Below are 19,135 nucleotides of genomic sequence, written 5' to 3'. Positions count from 1 at the left end.
ACATGTAATCGGCTTAGGCTCATACAGCCTTCAACAATGAGCACATACAAGTAGTCATCGTAAGCTCATACAGCCTTCAACAATGAGCACATACAAGTAGTCACCTTAAGCTAGTACAGCCTTCAACAATGAGCACATACAAGTAGTCACTGTAAGCTAGTACAGCCTTCAACAATGAGCACATACAAGTAGTCACCTTAAGCTAGTACAGCCTTCAACAATGAGCACATACAAGTAGTCAGCTCAAGGTAGTACAGCCTTCAACAATGAGCACATACAAGTAGTCACCTTAAGCTAGTACAGCCTTCAACAATGAGCACATACAAGTAGTCATCGTAAGCTAGTACAGCCTTCAACAATGAGCACATACAAGTAGTCATCGTAAGCTAGTACAGCCTTCAACAATGAGCACATACAAGTAGTCATCGTAAGCTAGTACAGCCTTCAACAATGAGCACATACAAGAAGTCATCGTAAGCTAGTACAGCCTTCAACAATGAGCACATACAAGTAGTCACCGTAAGCTAGTACAGCCTTCAACAATGAGCACATACAAGTAGCCACCGTAAGCTAGTACAGCCTTCAACAATGAGCACATACAAGTAGTCATCGTAAGCTAGTACAGCCTTCAACAATGAGCACATACATGTAGTCATCGTAAGCTAGTACAGCCTTCAACAATGAGCACATACAAGTAGTCATCGTAAGCTAGTACAGCCTTCAACAATGAGCACATACTAGTAGTCATCGTAAGCTAGTACAGCCTTCAACAATGAGCACATACAAGTAGTCACCGTAAGCTAGTACAGCCTTCAACAATGAGCACCTACATGTAGTCACCTTAAGCTAGTACAGCCTTCAACAATGAGCACATACAAGTAGTCATTGTAAGCTCATACAGCCTTCAACAATGAGCACATACATGTAGTCACCTTAAGCTAGTACAGCCTTCAACAATGAGCACATACAAGTAGTCATCGTAAGCTAGTACAGCCTTCAACAATGAGCACATACATGTAGTCAGCTTAAGGGAGTTGGCTTCTCAGTTTCAAAGTAATTAACTTTTCAAAACACTCGACGCATATATTGATAGGGTTTTGATAAAGGAATCAAAAGAGCAAACAAAATATATAGGTCACCGCGCTTGTTTTCAAGATATTAGCCATTGAAATTTTGGCGGGAAAATCTTCTCTCTTGACTTTTCATTGCTTTATCATTGACAAGTTTAATTAAGTCCTCAAAAATTATTAAAAAATAATTAAAATTTTATAAGACTATAACAAACAGTTTATCATTATACATGTAAAAGAATTATAAAAAGAAAAATGAGGGTCACCGGGCAAAATTTGTTAAGGCATTCAAATTGATAAAACTAGAGGATTCCGAAAATCTGATCAAAATTTCAAAACACAACAAGCGAGCTTCCATAAGGTCTTACAGCCTTCAACAATGAGCATATACATGTACATTTTTAGTAAGCTTAAGGTAGTCCAATAACTGATAAAGATTTTTAACCACAATATTTGCCTTAATTCTTGGTTATAAGCTAAGTACAACAATTGAAAAGGACTTTCAACCACAATATTTTCCCTAGTCCTTCTTCTTGGTTTTTAACTTATTTAAGCTAGTACAATAACTGTTACAAATATAAGAATTTTCCTTACTTCTTGGTCAAGTTAAATAGTACAACAATTGATTAAGACTTTCAACCACTATAATCATTGATAATTGATAACGACTTTCATCCACAACATTTGCCTTACTTCTTGTTCAAGTTAGTACAATAATTGATTAAGACTTTTAACCACAATAATTGACAAGGACTTTCATCCACAATATTTGCCTTACATCTTGGTCAAGTTAGTATAATAATTGATTAAGACTTTCAACCACAAGATTATTTTTCCTTACTTCTAGGTTATTAATTATAAGATATATAACTAAACCACAATAATTGATAAGGACTTTCAACCACAATATTTTCCTTTGCACTGATTTTCCCCCATAATAAAAACCCAATGAGAATCAGCATTAACCTACAGAAATAATAAACACAATGTACTTTTATCGCACAATGAACAATACTACATACATGTTATTGGAATATCTATAATCTAGTTACGTTATTACGTCAATCGAGAAAACCAATCAATAAATACAGACCACAATACGATGTGGTTTTGAGATTGGAGCGAACTTTTTCACATTACAGGATTGTTACAATAAATTGCTAACATATAAACATACATCACATCATTATTGAAGAGTCCCATTTTGTGGTTTTTCTCCATTTTCTTTTCCCGTTCCAGGATAGTTACAATACAGTGATATTGTTTGCCTTAAATTAATGGAGAATAAAGGCTTTTTCCCCTGGAGAAAAATCCCAATTTGAAAAAAAAATGGCTTAAAATTATTCCCAAAAAGACAGCTATTTTCCCTAACAGTGCAGTCTAGTGCAAGTATAGTAATTGTGCATGAATACAAACTGAAAAACACTCATTTAAACCATTTTCATGCCTTAAATGACTATATATATATATATGTGCAGATTTGAGGGTTTATTTATGTATCATCACTGACAATAAGGGGTCTTATTTCAAATGAGGGTTTACCTCTCAAAAGGGGGTTTGCAAATTGAAGTTCCAGGCAAATTCATCTTTCATTATAAATTTCCCAATTTGATAAAAATGACGCATATTTTCCCAATAAAAAAGGGAAATTATTAAGTTATATATCACTGCAATAAAGTACATATAAGGGAGCTACCATTTGATTTTTATGGGGGGGGCTAGGATGAAATTTGAAAAAAATAGGCAGGACAGGAGTTTTGAGTAAAAAAAAAGGCAGGATGAGACACTTTGCCAAAAAAAAGGCAGGATGACAATTTAGGTAAAAAAAGTCAGGATAAACTAATAAAAAAAAAGGCAGGACCGAATAGAGTGAAAAATAAAAACGCAGGACAGAGATTACAACTAAAAATAATGCAGGACAAAATTTTTCATCCTACCCCCCCCATAAAAATCAAATGGTAGCTCCCTAAACATACATCACATCATTATTGAGTCCTATTTCGTGGTTTTTCTTGTGGCAATTTAATTAAGTTTCTAGCATGCTTATTTCTGCAGAAGAAGTACCAATTGGTACTTGTAAGCCATACAATAAAGTGAGGGTATTTGTCACTGGACGTTAAGCAACCAACAATCAATCAATCAATAAAGTGAGGGATGTTTGTTACTAAGAAAAGTAACTGTTTGTTGCAGGTGAAAATTTTTTTTTTAAAGAAAGTACTTATCCAAGTCCACCCTCTGTCCACATGTGGGTGTATTCCTTCTTTATGATGATTATGCATACATGAAAAATAGGCATCTGAGATAGTTTCACCGATTCAAAAGATGCCGTTAAACTCTTACACTCATATATGCATGACCGTCTCCTCTGAATATGATGTGTGTATTGAATTGAGAGAATGGGGTTTACCGTACATCAATAAGACAGCAACCCAATTACCAGTGCACAAAACATGAAAAGACATCTAGAGGTCAACCCGATTTCTAGTTTAACTTCCAATAATGGATAATCATGATAATTGCAAGTACTTATACAAACTGTCAAGGTCTAGGTCACCCCAAGTCTAGATTTTTTTTATTTATATAACAATTAAATTATCAAGTTTTTACCATCAACATCAAATTGTCTGTAACAAATATTACAAAGACATACAGTAAAACCTTTATTTCAAAGCATTAAAAAGGTACCAATGATACTATTTATCACTGTAAACTTTAGCATCTACTGTCGGACCCTGATGCAGAAAAAATTTGTATAGATCATATTTACAGATCTGTAATTGCAATACTGACAGGAATTAAAGTATGTCACAGGCATGACCAATAAGACCAGAAAAAACTCAGAACTTATAAGAAAAGTGATGTTCTAACATAACGTCCTTCATTAGCGCTTTGAGTACACACCTGTAGTAAAATATGAATATATTGCCAGGCCTGTTCCGAACGTACTCCCACGTCATATGCTTTTTTATGAATGATCGAGGTGCCTGACGTCATAGAAAGATGACGTAAGAATATAAACATTTTACAGGAAAATACACGCTTGTGTACTGAAGATCATCACAACAAGGAAACGTCAACAAAGTTGTTAAAATGTGGTATAAATGTGAAAGAAGCTATTTTTTTTTACATAAAAGACAAATAGTAAATTATTACTTAAATCCACCTAAGAGTGCTTCCATCCAAAATAATTGCCGTATTTGTCCCATTAGAATTGAAATAATTCATGGGGGCTTGAATATATTGTGATTTTACCACGGGTAGTCCCTTTATGCTGATATTTTACCCCTCGCATTTGCTCAGGGTAAAATATTTATCTAACAGGGCCCACACATGGTAAAAAGACAGGTTTTTGTTTAATAGAGATGACTGATTGATTGATTGTTGTTAAATGCAATTTTAAACACTTGTGCTATTCCGTGGCTGTCATGAGTTTTTATTGGTGTAGGAACTAGGAAGCCAAAGTGCCCATAGAGAACCGCTGACCTTCAGTAGGAAAACTGACAATCCTAGTCAATTATGATTGCAAAAGATCTATAATATATTAACTATTTATCAATAAATCTTTTTTAAACACCCTCATCCTTGATCAAATTCACTGTATATTTAATGTTACATTAATGCACCGAGTACCACTTAAATTAGGGTGGAGCAACATACATGTCATAATAAATATACAGTTACATGTACTTTGCAATTAAGTCAATAACTAATACTCTTTTATATACCCAAGGCCAAAGTTTTCTTTTTCCTTGTTTCGGTTCTGTTTGCTATACAAGATTTATGGAGTTTGACATTTCAAAAACAAAGATGAAAATAAGAAGATTTGGTAAGATTGACACCCAGGCCATAAAAAAGATTAAGTTTCTTTGTCCTAATTGTTAACCCTACGTACCTACCCCCCAAAATAGCTGCCTAGCTACTCAAAATCTTTTATTGTCCTGATGTGAAAAAATCAGAGAAAATGCCTACCTACATTTATGTACCTAAACCACTGATCAACCTTTGCGAAGGGTTTGGACAAACCAAAATATTTTTCAGTGTGGCGCCAATGAGACAAATTTCCACATAATGAGACCATTGTCATGATTGTATAGATACTATATACATTATATAGGTCACTGTATCTATGGCCTTCAACCATGAGTAATACCTGAACCACATACTCAGCTATAAAAGGCCTTGAAATGACAAATGCAAAACGATATATAATCTTTTCATATCTGGTGGTCCCTGAATAAAAACTGCTGGTCCTCACTACTTTTTCTATTACAAAATACCAAAATTGTGTCGGACCTTTGCAAATTTAGGTCAGTCAAATCTTTCGGAGCATCACTTTTCAAGAACTCTGCTGAATTCATTTTAGTAGTATTACCCTCTATTAAATCTTATGAAAACCCTTTAAAAAGATAATGATTATAACTTTTTTTTTTACTGTGGATTTATATATATATTTGTGGGTACCAATTTATGGGGATTGCGGAAAACTTACATTTTTGGTGGATTTTTTAATTTTAAATGTCAATTTTGGCATACAAGTTCAGGCCATTCATTAGGAGGCGGTACCTGGTACTTTTACCCTTCTATGCTATTGACAAGTACCGCCTAAATGTAGGTATTTTTATATAAGATATTCATGGAACAAATTGAAAACTACCACCTAGAAACGTGGAAAGTACCAGTCAACATGAAAGATAATGAAACCCCTGATACAAGCCTATAGAAAATTACTAAATCATTAAAATTTCAAATTTGTTGTTCCAACAAATCCATGAAAAATTGGTATTCAACAAATAGTAAAAAATCCACAATATTCTTTTCTTACCTTCCCAATTTGAACTTGTACTGCACTTACGGTTGTCATAATTCCGTATAAACTTAATTACTTCCCAGAAACTGATATGTATATATATTTACGCTATAGCGATAAAAATAACATACTATAAATTGATAATAATCTTCTATATATGAAAACATCTTATTGTTTCAAAAGCCATTAGAAGAAAATTGATTATTTTCTGTCGTAATATCATATTAACTGGTTGAGGTTTAACAAAACTCAATATAGGATACATATCGTATATCCTATATATATATATATATATATCTTCCATAAATGTGCTATGCTATTTTTGAACCTACGTCAAAACCTCATAAAACTAATTATAGTTGTAACATTTCTAAATTCAGAGACAATCGGTTTATTTTTGGATACGTTCATCTGACGAAGGTGACTATTTCAAATAGATTTCCCTATTGTTTCTACGACGCTGATCGACGCTGATCGTAAAATTTATTAGGATAATTACCTATCTGATATTGTTCATCCTTTGAATAAAGAATTGACGTCAATTTGAGGGAGAAATACCCCTCAATTCGTAAATTGTATTGACTTGTCGTTTATTACACTGGTTCTTCGTGAAATGATTTCTTTTTGTCCGCCTTTAGTTATCCTGTTAATAGGTCTCTGGTGAATTGTTCTTTCATTATGAAATTCTAAAGTGCTATTTAGTTTAAACATATTTATTTATAGTGGATTGGGAAACAAGTTTTGCAACTTATATTAATCCCTTTCCACTTTGCGGGTGCCACTGATGCCTTGTGGTAGTATTATATTAGCCTGCTCTTTTTCGAAATCTACAAGGGTGTCTTTTATGTGCACGAGATATGGCTCTCTCTTAACACGAGTCAGCCATCATTCCCTTCCGACAGACTATCATCATTTCCTCAAGACCATACTCGCAAATGGTGTATAGGGAGAGCCGAAAAGTGCTATTTATAGAAAAAAGTTTACAAGCTTAAATGCCCGGGCCAGCCGGCCCTCCTAATTCTTAAAGAATTTTCATAAGACTGATCAAAGTTACCTTTAAGGAATATTAATCTTTCTTCTTTTTTTTTGTGTACTGTCAAGAAAATTTTGGTAAAAAAATTACAGAACTTAAATGCCACCTTCTTATTCTTAAATAGTTTTCATAAGAATTATCAACGTAACTTTTAAGGAACATTAATATATATTGGTGCTTGACTTTTTCTTTTTTTGTTCTCTCATTTTGATGCAAAGATGCAGTCACAATTTCTATGTATTATTTATTATAATTTATAACATGAATTGTCCTAGCTTGGATAAAAGAAATGTTTCCATTATATTTGTAAGAATTTTTCACAAATTTCAGGAATATTCTAACTTGAGAACTAGAATGGTTTTGTTTCAGTGGATATATGTTTCTAAGTCAATTTGATCAAGAATAGGAAATTGAAAGATGGGTGCTCAATTTCCGCAGTGGCAAATATATTCAGAAAAATGACAAATATGAAAAAAACCTGCTTTAATTGTACTGTGAATTAACTGACAGGCTGAGTCTGAGATGATATTAAGATAATTTAAGGGTGCTAAAGCTGACAAGCTAGCTGCTTGACTTCTGTATCAAATTTGTTTTTTGTCTTCATTTACTGTAGGGGTGCAAACCTTAATAGTAAACTAGATCATTATTATAATAAACCCAACCTAACCTGACAGTAAACTAAATGCTAACTTAAAGTTGAACTGAGCCCAAACTTGTAGGGTAATTGAAGGCTATATTGTTGTGATATTACAGCTATAAGGTGGAATTGACCTTTACTGGGACATCAGAGTTGGGTGTTTTTAAGCTTCGGATTTCGCGATTGATCCTTATGGGATCTGGGATTTCTTAATTCTTTTTTCGAATGAATTGGGATGTCAGGATTTAAATTTCTTTAAATTCGGGACCTCAGGATTCCATGTTTATAAGCCTGTTATTTTGGGATCAGGACCCCTTCTCCCCCCTCCCCCTCATGATCATCTATGGATTTAAGCAGCGTGTGCATGATTTAAGAAAATAAACTGGTTGCAAAAATGTTCATTTTTACAATTATGTTTACAGTCTGACAGTATATTAATTTAAATTTCCCCCTAGGTGTCACAGTCATATATACTGAACTAAATTGTATATATTTATAAATCAAAACGAAATGATGGCCATTTATTTCTGGAAAGTTCAGTATATATGTATGACAGCTTTCTTTTGAAAGACATTATTGACAGCAAGAAAAAATCAATGCAAATATTTAAACAATTAGCAAACAATTGATTGGGCAAATAAACTTGTCTTTAAATTGGTACATATTTTACTCAGTATATTGAATTTGAAGAACTACAACAAAAAATAGTTCAATTTGTAGGCCTGGTCATCAATTTACAGTTAGGACTAATTATATAATTTTCAAGTACATAAAATTGAAAATGGATATGCATGGGGAATGTGCCAAAGAGACAACAACCCGACCATAGAGCAGACAACAACAGAAGGTCACCAACAGGTCTTCAATGCAACGAGAAATTCTCGCACCTGGAGGCGTCCTTCAGCTGGCCCCTAAACAAATATATACTAGTTCAGTGATAATAAACACCATACTAAACTCCAAATTGTACACAAGAAACTGAAAGTTAAACAATACAAGAGTAAAAAAGCCAGAGGCTTGTATGTAAATCATTGTTCATATATACACAGTTTAAAAATAGCCTTTAAAGCTAACTATCTGATTACCAATTACTGAGTTCAAGGTCAAGGTTGTGGGTTGATAGGTTACGTCTGCAATGCAGGTTAACATTGCAGGTTAAGAAGATCAGAGGTAAAAGATTGGTTGATTCAAAAATTGTCTATAGCATTGGTGGATCTGTGGGGACGGTTTCTGGGGGTTGGAACCCCTCCTTTTTTGGGGCCGATCAATGCATTTGAATGGGGACATATTGTTGGAACCCCCTTTATTCTGGGTTGGAAACCCCCCTTTTTAAAATGGCTGAATGCACCCATGGCTGTCATTATCATTTGTCTCTGAATTCGTGAGGGAGAATGGAGCTGTCAATGTATTCATACTTGACAGGGACTTTAGGTGGGAAAAAGTCATCTTGTCAGAAACAAATAACCAGAATAATTCTTTTCTCAGAAATACTAGTACATAAAAAAAAAGACAACACATAGATATTAAGATGATGTTGTATGAGTGACAATGAGACAAATCTTCATCCCTTCCAAGTCATAATTTGTAAAAGTAAACCATTATAGGTCAATGTACGATCTTCAATACGGAGCCTTGGCTCACACCTAACAGCCTAAGGGCACCAAAGAATGACTAGTGTAAAACCATTCAAACGGGAAAACCAACAGTCTATGGTAATCTATATAAAAAAAAACGAGAAACACTTATGAACCACATCAACAAACGACAACTACTGAACATCAGATACATGTATTGGACACCTTTTATTCTTAGAAAAAAAATCGTTAAAACAGAATTAATAAGGGAATCAAAAATCATGTTACAATCTCCTTCATATACATGTCAATATTTAAATGTATTAGTTACAAATTGTTTTACATTGATTAGTCGAATGAATGGAGAACAGCTGGACAACAGCACAACAGCATGAACAGTACATGTACAAGTTTACAAATGTCAAACTTTTTTTTTAAATGGTTGAAACAGATGGGAATAAAATCTCCTTCAGACATGTAAATACCCAAGAGAAAACGAAAACGGGATCCATCGGGATCCCAATGCAATCCCGGTGAAATTGTCGGGATAAGCCGGGATAAGCATCTGGAGGCGGGATCCCATTCGGGATAAATATCTGAAACTTGGATCCCATTCGGGATAACTGTCTCAAGCCGGGATTCCAGTCAAGATGAAACGGGATAAATATCGGACACTGGGATCCCAATCGGGGTAACTGTCTGAAGCTGGGATCCCAATCGGAACTGTTTAAAGCCGGGATCCCAATCGGGATGACTGTCTGAAGCTGGGACCCCAGTCTAGTTAAAACGGGAAATTGTATGAACCATATATTATGTTGTTGAAAATATGAAAGTGTTTCTGTGGTCGGGTTGTTGTCTCTTTGACACATTCCCCACTTCCATTTTCAATTTTATTTTTATATGTCTCTGATAACATCAAGTACAGGTTATTGGTGTTAATTAACAATGCGTATGACACCAAAGCTGTCAGTTGAAGCCAATCACATTTAAGTGTCACTTAATATTCAGTTTGACAGATATTAATAAGTCAGAAAAATGCCGAGATTTTCGCGATAAAAATGGCAGGGCGTCCGAGAAATGTCAACGAGTGTTTTGCCAGAAAAGCTTGGGCGTTTCTGTTGTTCCCCAAGTTCCCATAAGTGCGTTTCTATTTGTTGTCGTCCGGCATCAATGATAAGATAATGATCGACATCGTAAAACTTTGATTTCTCAACTTATGTAAACTGTAAAAAATCATAACCACGTGCTTTGTTTTCAACTGTACTGCCGCGGGACAGTTCGACCCCAGAAAATACTGACTACTGTCCTAAATAATGCGGCCACGATCTTATCCGCATGCACCATGTGCCGATTAATAAAGTATAATTTTCTTATATTTAGTAAAAACTGGCCAGTAATTAATACTTTTATGCGATACCCTTAATTTATTTATAATACCGTTACGGAGACAGATATAATTTGGGGCGAGATTGTCACGTCGACGTTTGTGTACTGGTAAAAACGTCATCAAAATTTGTTTACGCTGAATTATGGACAGGACGAAGATGAAGATGTTTTCAGATAAGTGCATTAATAATTTAATTTAACATGTGTATATGTGCATATAATGATTATAAAAATAATTTATTGAGGAACTATGATTTGTATGGTTTTTATCTGAGCAAATCAACATCAGAAAGTCTGAAAGCATAAACTGAAAATATATTTATTTTTAACATATACAATGAATAAACTTGTTAACTTGTCACATCAGGCATAAATAGTAGGTATGTCAAAATTTAATTCAGTTGTGTGTATGTTTATTTGGTGAAAATAATAAGTCGCTATAGTCAATGATAGTTATTTATCGTCAGGGGATAAAAAAGGGGGAAGGTAATTAATTTGCCAAAAAATTAAAATAACCTTCCAAGACTTCATAATTATTTGGACTAGCTTCCAATCTACTGTATTCTATAAACATTAAACATGCAATAATATTTCTATTGAATTTGTTGCTTCAAAACGTATTGAACAAATGATTCTTTGTGGATTTTTTTGATACTTTTAGGGGATATACTGATCTTTTTAAATGGAGCTTCCAACGAAACAGATTGCATGCAGATATTCCAGTTACCATAATTTACTCAGCAATTCTAGTTGGAAGTACAGAGACAGCAAATTGATGAACACTCAACAGAAAGGAAAACATGACATGTATCCTTTTGCATAAATAACCCAGGATTCCCAGTGGCAGTGCAATTTGAATTGGTGCATGTATATCCTGCTGGTATTTATTTTTGGGATCCCGATTTTTTTTCCGGGAATCCCAGTATATTTCCACTGGGATTTACATCGGGATCCCGCTTCTTTTACGGGATTCAAATTTATCCCAATACATTTACATCGGGATCCCGCTTATTTAGCGGGAATCCCGAAATTTTATCCCAGTGGGATCCCAATCAAAATCCCACAATATCCCAGTGGGATCCCACCTAATTCCACCGGGATAAAATTTCGGGAATCCCGGACTTTTGGCGGGATTCCCGAAATTTTATCCCGGTGGAATTAGGTGGGATCCCACTTGGAATCCCATCAAAATTCCAGCCGGGATTCCAGTGGAATTCCAGATTTATTTTCTCTTGGGTACTTAATGTTTTAGTAACAAATTGTTTTACATTGATTAGTCAGGTGAATGGAGAAAGATGAACAGATTTACAACACGTGCACCAACATTGACCAACAACAGAAGGGAATAAAATCTCCTTCAGACATGTAAATACTTAATGTTTTAGTAACAAACTGTTTTACATTGATAAGTCGGATGAATGGAGAAAGTTGAACAGATGTACAACAGCATGAACAGTACAAGTTTAAAACAAAACATGCACATCTGTTAACGTTGCTGACATACTTATCAAAATTTGTAGACATGCTTAGGAAGCTACCATTTGATTTTTAAGGAATTAGGACAAGGATCAAATTTGAAAAACGGCAGCACAGGAGTTTTGAGTACAATAAAAGGCGGGATGAGCAACTTGGAAAAAAGAAAGGCATGTCACAGAGATAACAACTAAAAAAAATGCAGGACAAAACTTTCATCCTAGCCTTCATCCCTCCCTAAAAAATCAAATAAAAGCTCCCTTATCAAAATAAACTTTTTTTTAAACAGATGTGACTGTCAAAATGACTGTAAACACTCCTTTACATTTAAACATACTGGAAAATATATTGTTCTTTGGTCAACGCTAATTTTCTCATAAGCATTATCATAATAATCAAGGTGATATAATTGTTATTATCAAGTGTCAGTGGCAAATACAAAGATACCACCCTGTATTTACATACATTCATGTACCACTGGTATTTACCCGTATTTACTGATGAGTATACTGACTCTAACACCTATTTTTATTTAACAAGTAACCTGTTATTGAACTGCAGTAGAGTGATGGTTTTTTCATAGTAATGTCCAATAAAAATTTCAATTGATCATTATCTACCAGTTTATTCTGGTATTTACTGCCGGAAAGGTCAATTGTGTTCTAGTTTACAGCCGACATGTTCAATACTGGTCTAATTTTTGCGTGCATGGTCAATTCTGGTCTAGTTTTTTTTTACGGCATGGTCAATTCTGGACAAGTTTTTGCCAGCATGGTAATCGTAGCTACTTTTTTGCCGGCATGGTCAATACTACATGTAGTCTAGTTTTTTACTAACTTTAATTATATCCTTCATATGGACAGGTAACTATTCTAAATTCCCCACTTCATACATGTACTTCTCTGTATTAAGGATAACCAGAAGACAAATATTTTCTATGCATGTTTCGATTGTCCAGTTTATAATCATGGTTATTGCTGGAATGATTTACATTTTTAATATATGATATCATTTCAGCTAAATCAATCAGTATTTTATTTTAAATTTCATGTAGCAATTTTTAGACAACTATCAAAATTACCTTAATGTCACAATCAAATGACACTGCTGATGTAATTACATTACAGTAAGAACTTTTCAGATACTTAAAGTCATAAGAAAACTCAAATTAAAAAAAAATCATGCATATGTTTTTTATAACTAAATGGATAGTTTTCATTATACAACTTATGAACATCATGTTCATATATACTTTTTTTCTGAGGAAAATTCTTTAATTTGTCCACAATTAGAAGAAGTTTATTTGTTTTTAATTGCTTGCTTCCAGGAAGCAATTCGCCGACATATTTTCGATATGCATAGTGGCCTGAGCTTAACCTTCCTCGTAAAAATCCAGCGATCACAATACGCATGGATCTCTCATTAAAATAAACAATTATCTGATTGTACATGTTAAACACGTGCTCATGCTTTTTGCTATTTATTTACTATAAGGTGACAATCGGTAAAATTCGGCTTTAAAACACGGCATTTATTGAGCAGCCATATTTGTTAAATCATAACAGACCGAGAGAAAAACTAGAGGCTCTAAAGAGCCTGTGTCGCTCACCTTGGTCTATGTGCATATTAAACAAAGGACACAAATGGATTCATGACAAAATTGTATTTTGGTGATGGTGATGTGTTTGAAGTTCTTACTTTACTGAACAATTTTGCTTCTTACAATTATATCTATCATGAACTTTGCCCATTAGTAACATTTTTTATATTTGGTAAAAATTTACATAAATTTACCAAATTAATGAAAATTGTTAAAAATTGACTATAAAGGGCAATAACTCCTTAAGGGGTCAATTGACCATTTAGGTCATGTTGACTTATTTGTAGATCTTACTTTGCTGAACATTATTGCTGTTTACAGTTTATCTCTAACTATAATAATATTCAAGATAATAACCAAAAACAGCAAAATTTCTTCAAAATTACCAATTCAGGGGCAGCAACCCAACAACCGATTGACCGATTCATCTGAAAATTTCAGGGCAGATAGTTCTTGACCTGATAAACATTTTTATCCCCGGTCAGATTTCCTCAAAATGCTTTGGTTTTTGAGTTATAAGCCAAAAACTGCATTTTACCCCTTTGTTCTATTTTTAGCCGTGGCGGCCATCTTGGTTGGTTGACCAGGTCACGCCACACATTTTTTAAACTAGATACCCCAAAGATGATTGTGGCCAAGTTTGGATTAATTTGGCCAAGTAGTTTCAGAGGAGAAGATTTTTGTAAAAGATTACTTTAATTTACGAAAAATGGTTAAAAATTGACTATAAAGGGCAATAACTCCTAAACGGGTCAACTGACCATTTTGGTCATGTTGACTTATTTGTAGATCTTACTTTGCTGAACATTATTGCTGTTTACAGTTTATCTCTATCTATAATAATATTCAAGATAATAACCAAAAACAGCAAAATTTCCTCAAAATTACCAATTCAGGGGCAGCAACCCAACAACCGATTGACCGATTCATCTGAAAATTTTAGGGCAGATAGATCTTGACCTGATAAACATTTTTATCCCATGTCAGATTCCTCAAAATGCTTTGGTTTTTGAGTTATAAGCCAAAAACTGCATTTTACCCCTTTGTTCTATTTTTAGCCGTGGTGGCCATCTTGGTTGGTTGACCAGGTCACGCCACACATTTTTTAAACTAGATACCCCAAAGATGATTGTGGCCAAGTTTGGATTAATTTGGCCAAGTAGTTTCAGAGGAGAAGATTTTTGTAAAAGATTACTTTAATTAACGAAAAATGGTTAAAAATTGACTATAAAGGGCAATAACTCCTAAACGGGTCAACTGACCATTTTGGTCATGTTGACTTATTTGTAGATCTTACTTTGCTGAACATTATTGCTGTTTACAGTTTATCTCTAACTATAATAATATTCAAGATAATAACCAAAAACAGCAAAATTTCTTCAAAATTACCAATTCAGGGGCAGCAACCCAACAACCAATTGACCGATTCATCTGAAAATTTCAGGGCAGATAGATCTTGACCTGATAAACATTTTTACCCCATGTCAGATTTGCTCTAAATGCTTTGGTTTTTGAGTTATAAGCCAAAAACTGCATTTTACCCCTATGTTCTATTTTTAGCCGTGGCGGCCATCTTGGTTGGTTGACCGAGTCACGCCACACATTTTTTAAACTAGATACCCCAATGATGATTGTGGCCAAGTTTGGTTTGATTTGGCCCAGTAGTTTCAGAGGAGAAGATTTTTGTAAAAGTTAACGACGACGGACGACGACGGACGACGACGGACGACGACGGACGACGGACGCCAAGTGATGAGAAAAGCTCACTTGGCCCTTCGGGCCAGGTGAGCTAAAAATGAAAATTGCTTACGTACATACATTTTGTAGTGTAAGCGGAATAAGGGGAATATGACAAAACAGTAAGAGGGATCCAGAATCAGAACCCCCAAATGAGACCCCCTTTGTTTACTAGTTATTATTTTTTCGATAAATTTTATAAGATATTGATAATCATTTATGCTATGTCAACTCCTACAAGATAGAGGTCTGCTTTGACCATTAGCAACAGTGTAAAAATGAAGATATATAACTACAAATTTCAGGCTGATTGGGGTAACAGATTTTCAATTTTTACAAACAAGTTCATATGTTATGAATCTTTATTTTGCCCATTATGTTCAGACAACTCTTCTGATGCTTCTGGTGGTCTGTACGACTTTTAAAATAAAATTGAGAATGGAAATGGGGAATGTGCCAAAGAGACAACAACCCGACCATAGAAAAAAACAACAGCAGAAGGTCACCAACAGGTCCTCAATGTAGCGAGAAATTCCCGCACCCGGAGGCGTCTTTCATCTGGCCCATAAACAAATATATACTAGTTCAGTGATAACGAACGCCATACTAATTTCCAAATTGTACACAAGAAACTAAATTAAAATAATACAAGACTAACAAAGGCCAGAGGCTCCTGACTTGGGACAGGCGCAAAAATGCGGCAGGGTTAAACATGTTTGTGAGATCTCAACCCTCCCCCTATACCTCTAGCCAATGTAGAAAAGTAAACGCATAACAATACGCCCATTAAAATTCAGTCCAAGAGATGTTCGAGTCTGATGTCAGAAGATGTAACCAGTATGCTTAGTTTGAGAATCAAAATATGGAATGTTAATCAATGTTAATAGTTTTGAGTTTTGAAAACTCGCAGGTATTGAAAATAAAATTAAAAAAAACTATAATCCTTGTAAAATTAGAATATATAACCATTGAATTAAGAAATAAAATATATTCATTAATTCTTATTGGCCTATTATAGATGAATAAGTCAAAAGGTTTCATACATGTATGTTTAACTTGAACATGTTGTTCATGCAAAATAACCCCTCAGCTGTCATATATGGTGGCGGTGGGGGGAGGGGTACTGGAGGGGTCCTGATACCGAAATCCCGGGCTTAAAAACACAAAATCCTGAGGTCCCGAATTTAAATGAATTGAAATCCTGACATCCCAAATTCAAGAAAAGAATTCCCAGATCCCGTAAGGGTCAATCCTGAAATCCCTTGCAGCTTAAAAAAATATGATCCTGGAGACCTGATAAAGGTCCTATCCCTCCGCATGAAGCTGACTGGGAGATCTCCCTTTTGGATATTTCAGAGGTTGGCAGATATATATGATTTTTGTTATATATTTTTCATTTGGACAGTAATAAAAAAAAAGGTGGTAGGGTTAAGCATAATCTGAAGTGTAGTCATTTTCTTAAGCTTGAACAGTGGACAAACTATAAATCATTTTGAAATGACTTCGTCTTACCAGATCAGCAGAAAGCAGCATCAATTTTTTTTATGTATAATGTAATAGACATTTTCATTGTACATTATAGATCAATAATTACATTAGATGTATGTTTCATTATGATACTATATTCTGATTGGCTAACTGCACATCACGTGTTATTCCGTAAGCATTTGCATTGCTCAATACAACTTTTCATTCATGATAACACGTGGTCCCACAATAAAGTGCACAGGTGAATTAAATAAAAAAATATATAAAATTCGTGTTTTCATAATCATAGCTAAAAAATATAATTATAAGTATTGAATGTTTCTTTTTGTAACTTTATAGGGTTGTAAAAGCGTTGACCATGTGCACATTTTTAGAATGAAGCGCAGAAGCGCTTCATACAAAATGTACTTCGGTCAACGCTTTTACACCCCAATAAATTTACAAAAAGAAGCATTCAATTCTTAATTGAAACATTAATTTTCAGTACAATATATTGTCAATAAATTGAAGGATTTGTATAGTAAGACTAACTATACAAATCCTTGATAAATTTATATCAAATCTCACTTTTCAATTTTTTTTTTCATTTTTTTTTTATAATATGTAAATAAAATATTGATAGCATTTTTTTCTATAAAATATCATTTTTGTAAAGTTTTTCATAAAAGCAATGTGTTCATACGCGAGTATCCAATAATAGCCATAAGAGTGTGACCTCAGATGACCCCTTCACCAGATAAAGTTTGTGTATTCAATCCAACCTTGACCTTTTACGTCTGCATTTTTCTTCAGGTCACGTGCACCTGCTGCGATAGAATGTGGGTCAATTAAAAATACGAAAATAAAACATCACAACAATGATTAACGTTATTAAGGCATAGGAAAACAATAAATAAATACATACTGATTATTATCGAGGCTGTTTGTAATGATCCTTCCCCTTGAGTCTTGTTTTTAAGATAGAATAGTATTCTGAAGGGAGTTGTCGCTTTCCAAAATGTAAATACGCAAATCATCCGTATCAATGTTGTGTCACATGTCAGCCAATAATTCCAAGGAAAAAGTGATCGCAAACTTAAATAGTAAACAAAGTCACAGAAATAACAGCAACACTTTTGAATTTCGTTCCCCTCCCACGCAAAATAAGGTCTTCTTAACCTTTCTACATGAGCTTGTATATAGCCACAGTTTCGTACTCGATTTTAGCGGTAAAAAATAACGAAAAATATCTGCTTAAATATAATATAAGTGCTTCTTTCCTCAATCGTTCGTGCAAATACGATTCTGCTGAGTTTGACACTCTTATAACATTTTTTCTCATAATAATTTGAACTGTATCGTTTTTCCCGTTATTGATTATTGAAAAACTGGTAACTAGGAGATAGACTTGCGTATTTTCTGACGTCAAACATACTACGGGACTTTGTAAATATTCTTAAAAAACATATATCCGAAAAAATAATAATGATCAATAATAGCATGACGTCTTTTGTACTGTTGTTTCATCAATTATTTCAGCATTTGGCTTTTCTACTTAATTTAATTTCGACCTTGGTCGAGATTCTGAATTTTTGGTGACATATATATATATTTTTCATCATAACTCGACAAATCAGAAGTGCACGAATCTGATCATGGTTAACATTATGTTACAGAATATCTAGAAAATAAAGGTCATTCAATCACCAATATTATGGGCTATGTATTTAGGCCAATATCCAAAGTAATTGTTTCCAAATTTATAGAGCTGTTAAAAGTACATTCGATTGTATCGACACATACGAGTTTTTTCGGTACATTCATTATACTCTATACTGATTGGACCTCAATTCTAGTTTGTATGTTTGATCTGATTCTATTCAAAGATTTTAATAGTATTTTTTTTTTTTTGTAAATCCTAGATCTACTATAAAGGAATTTCCAGTCTTTTATCACATCATATGATTCATTGTACATGAATCAGGGACGGATCCATCATCGAGCTATTTTAAAAAGGGAGGTTACCAACCAATGAATAAAGGGGATCCCAACCCAGTCGGAAAAGGGAGGGTCCAATTCAAATGCAACCCTCAGAACCCCAGCCCCCTGGATCCGCCACTGTGAAATGATATTACATATTAAACTTGAAATCTGTCATAAAGAATAAGTAGTTAAATAAATTAATTGATTGAAATTTTTATTTCTATAAGTCAATAAAATACAGTAACTTTCAGCCGCAGACCAAATAAAAATATATGTGTGATTCCAGTAACCCTACCGTCCCTACTTTTTCGGCTTAAAAATAGCCTACCCTAAAGATTTTATTGTCATTTTTCATTAAGCACTGTTAA

General features: G+C 34.1%; 1 protein-coding gene across 2 annotated transcripts in view; it reads right to left on the bottom strand.

The window, feature by feature from the left end:
- Nucleotides 1-18,113, bottom strand: part of LOC143058967 (uncharacterized) — an 83,797-nt gene extending 65,684 nt beyond the window's left edge. For both annotated transcript variants that reach the window (XM_076232442.1, XM_076232445.1), the window contains exon 1: nucleotides 17,710-18,113. The gene's annotated coding sequence lies outside the window, so the exon portion shown is untranslated. The remainder of the gene's footprint in view (nucleotides 1-17,709) is intronic.
- Between the last annotated feature and the right edge of the window lie 1,022 nt (nucleotides 18,114-19,135).

This window comes from Mytilus galloprovincialis, chromosome 14 (genome assembly GCF_965363235.1).
Source record: "Mytilus galloprovincialis chromosome 14, xbMytGall1.hap1.1, whole genome shotgun sequence".
Taxonomy (NCBI): Eukaryota; Metazoa; Mollusca; class Bivalvia; order Mytilida; family Mytilidae; genus Mytilus; species Mytilus galloprovincialis.
Note: the sequence above shows the minus strand (reverse complement) of the source record. Positions and strands in the feature narration are given on the sequence as shown.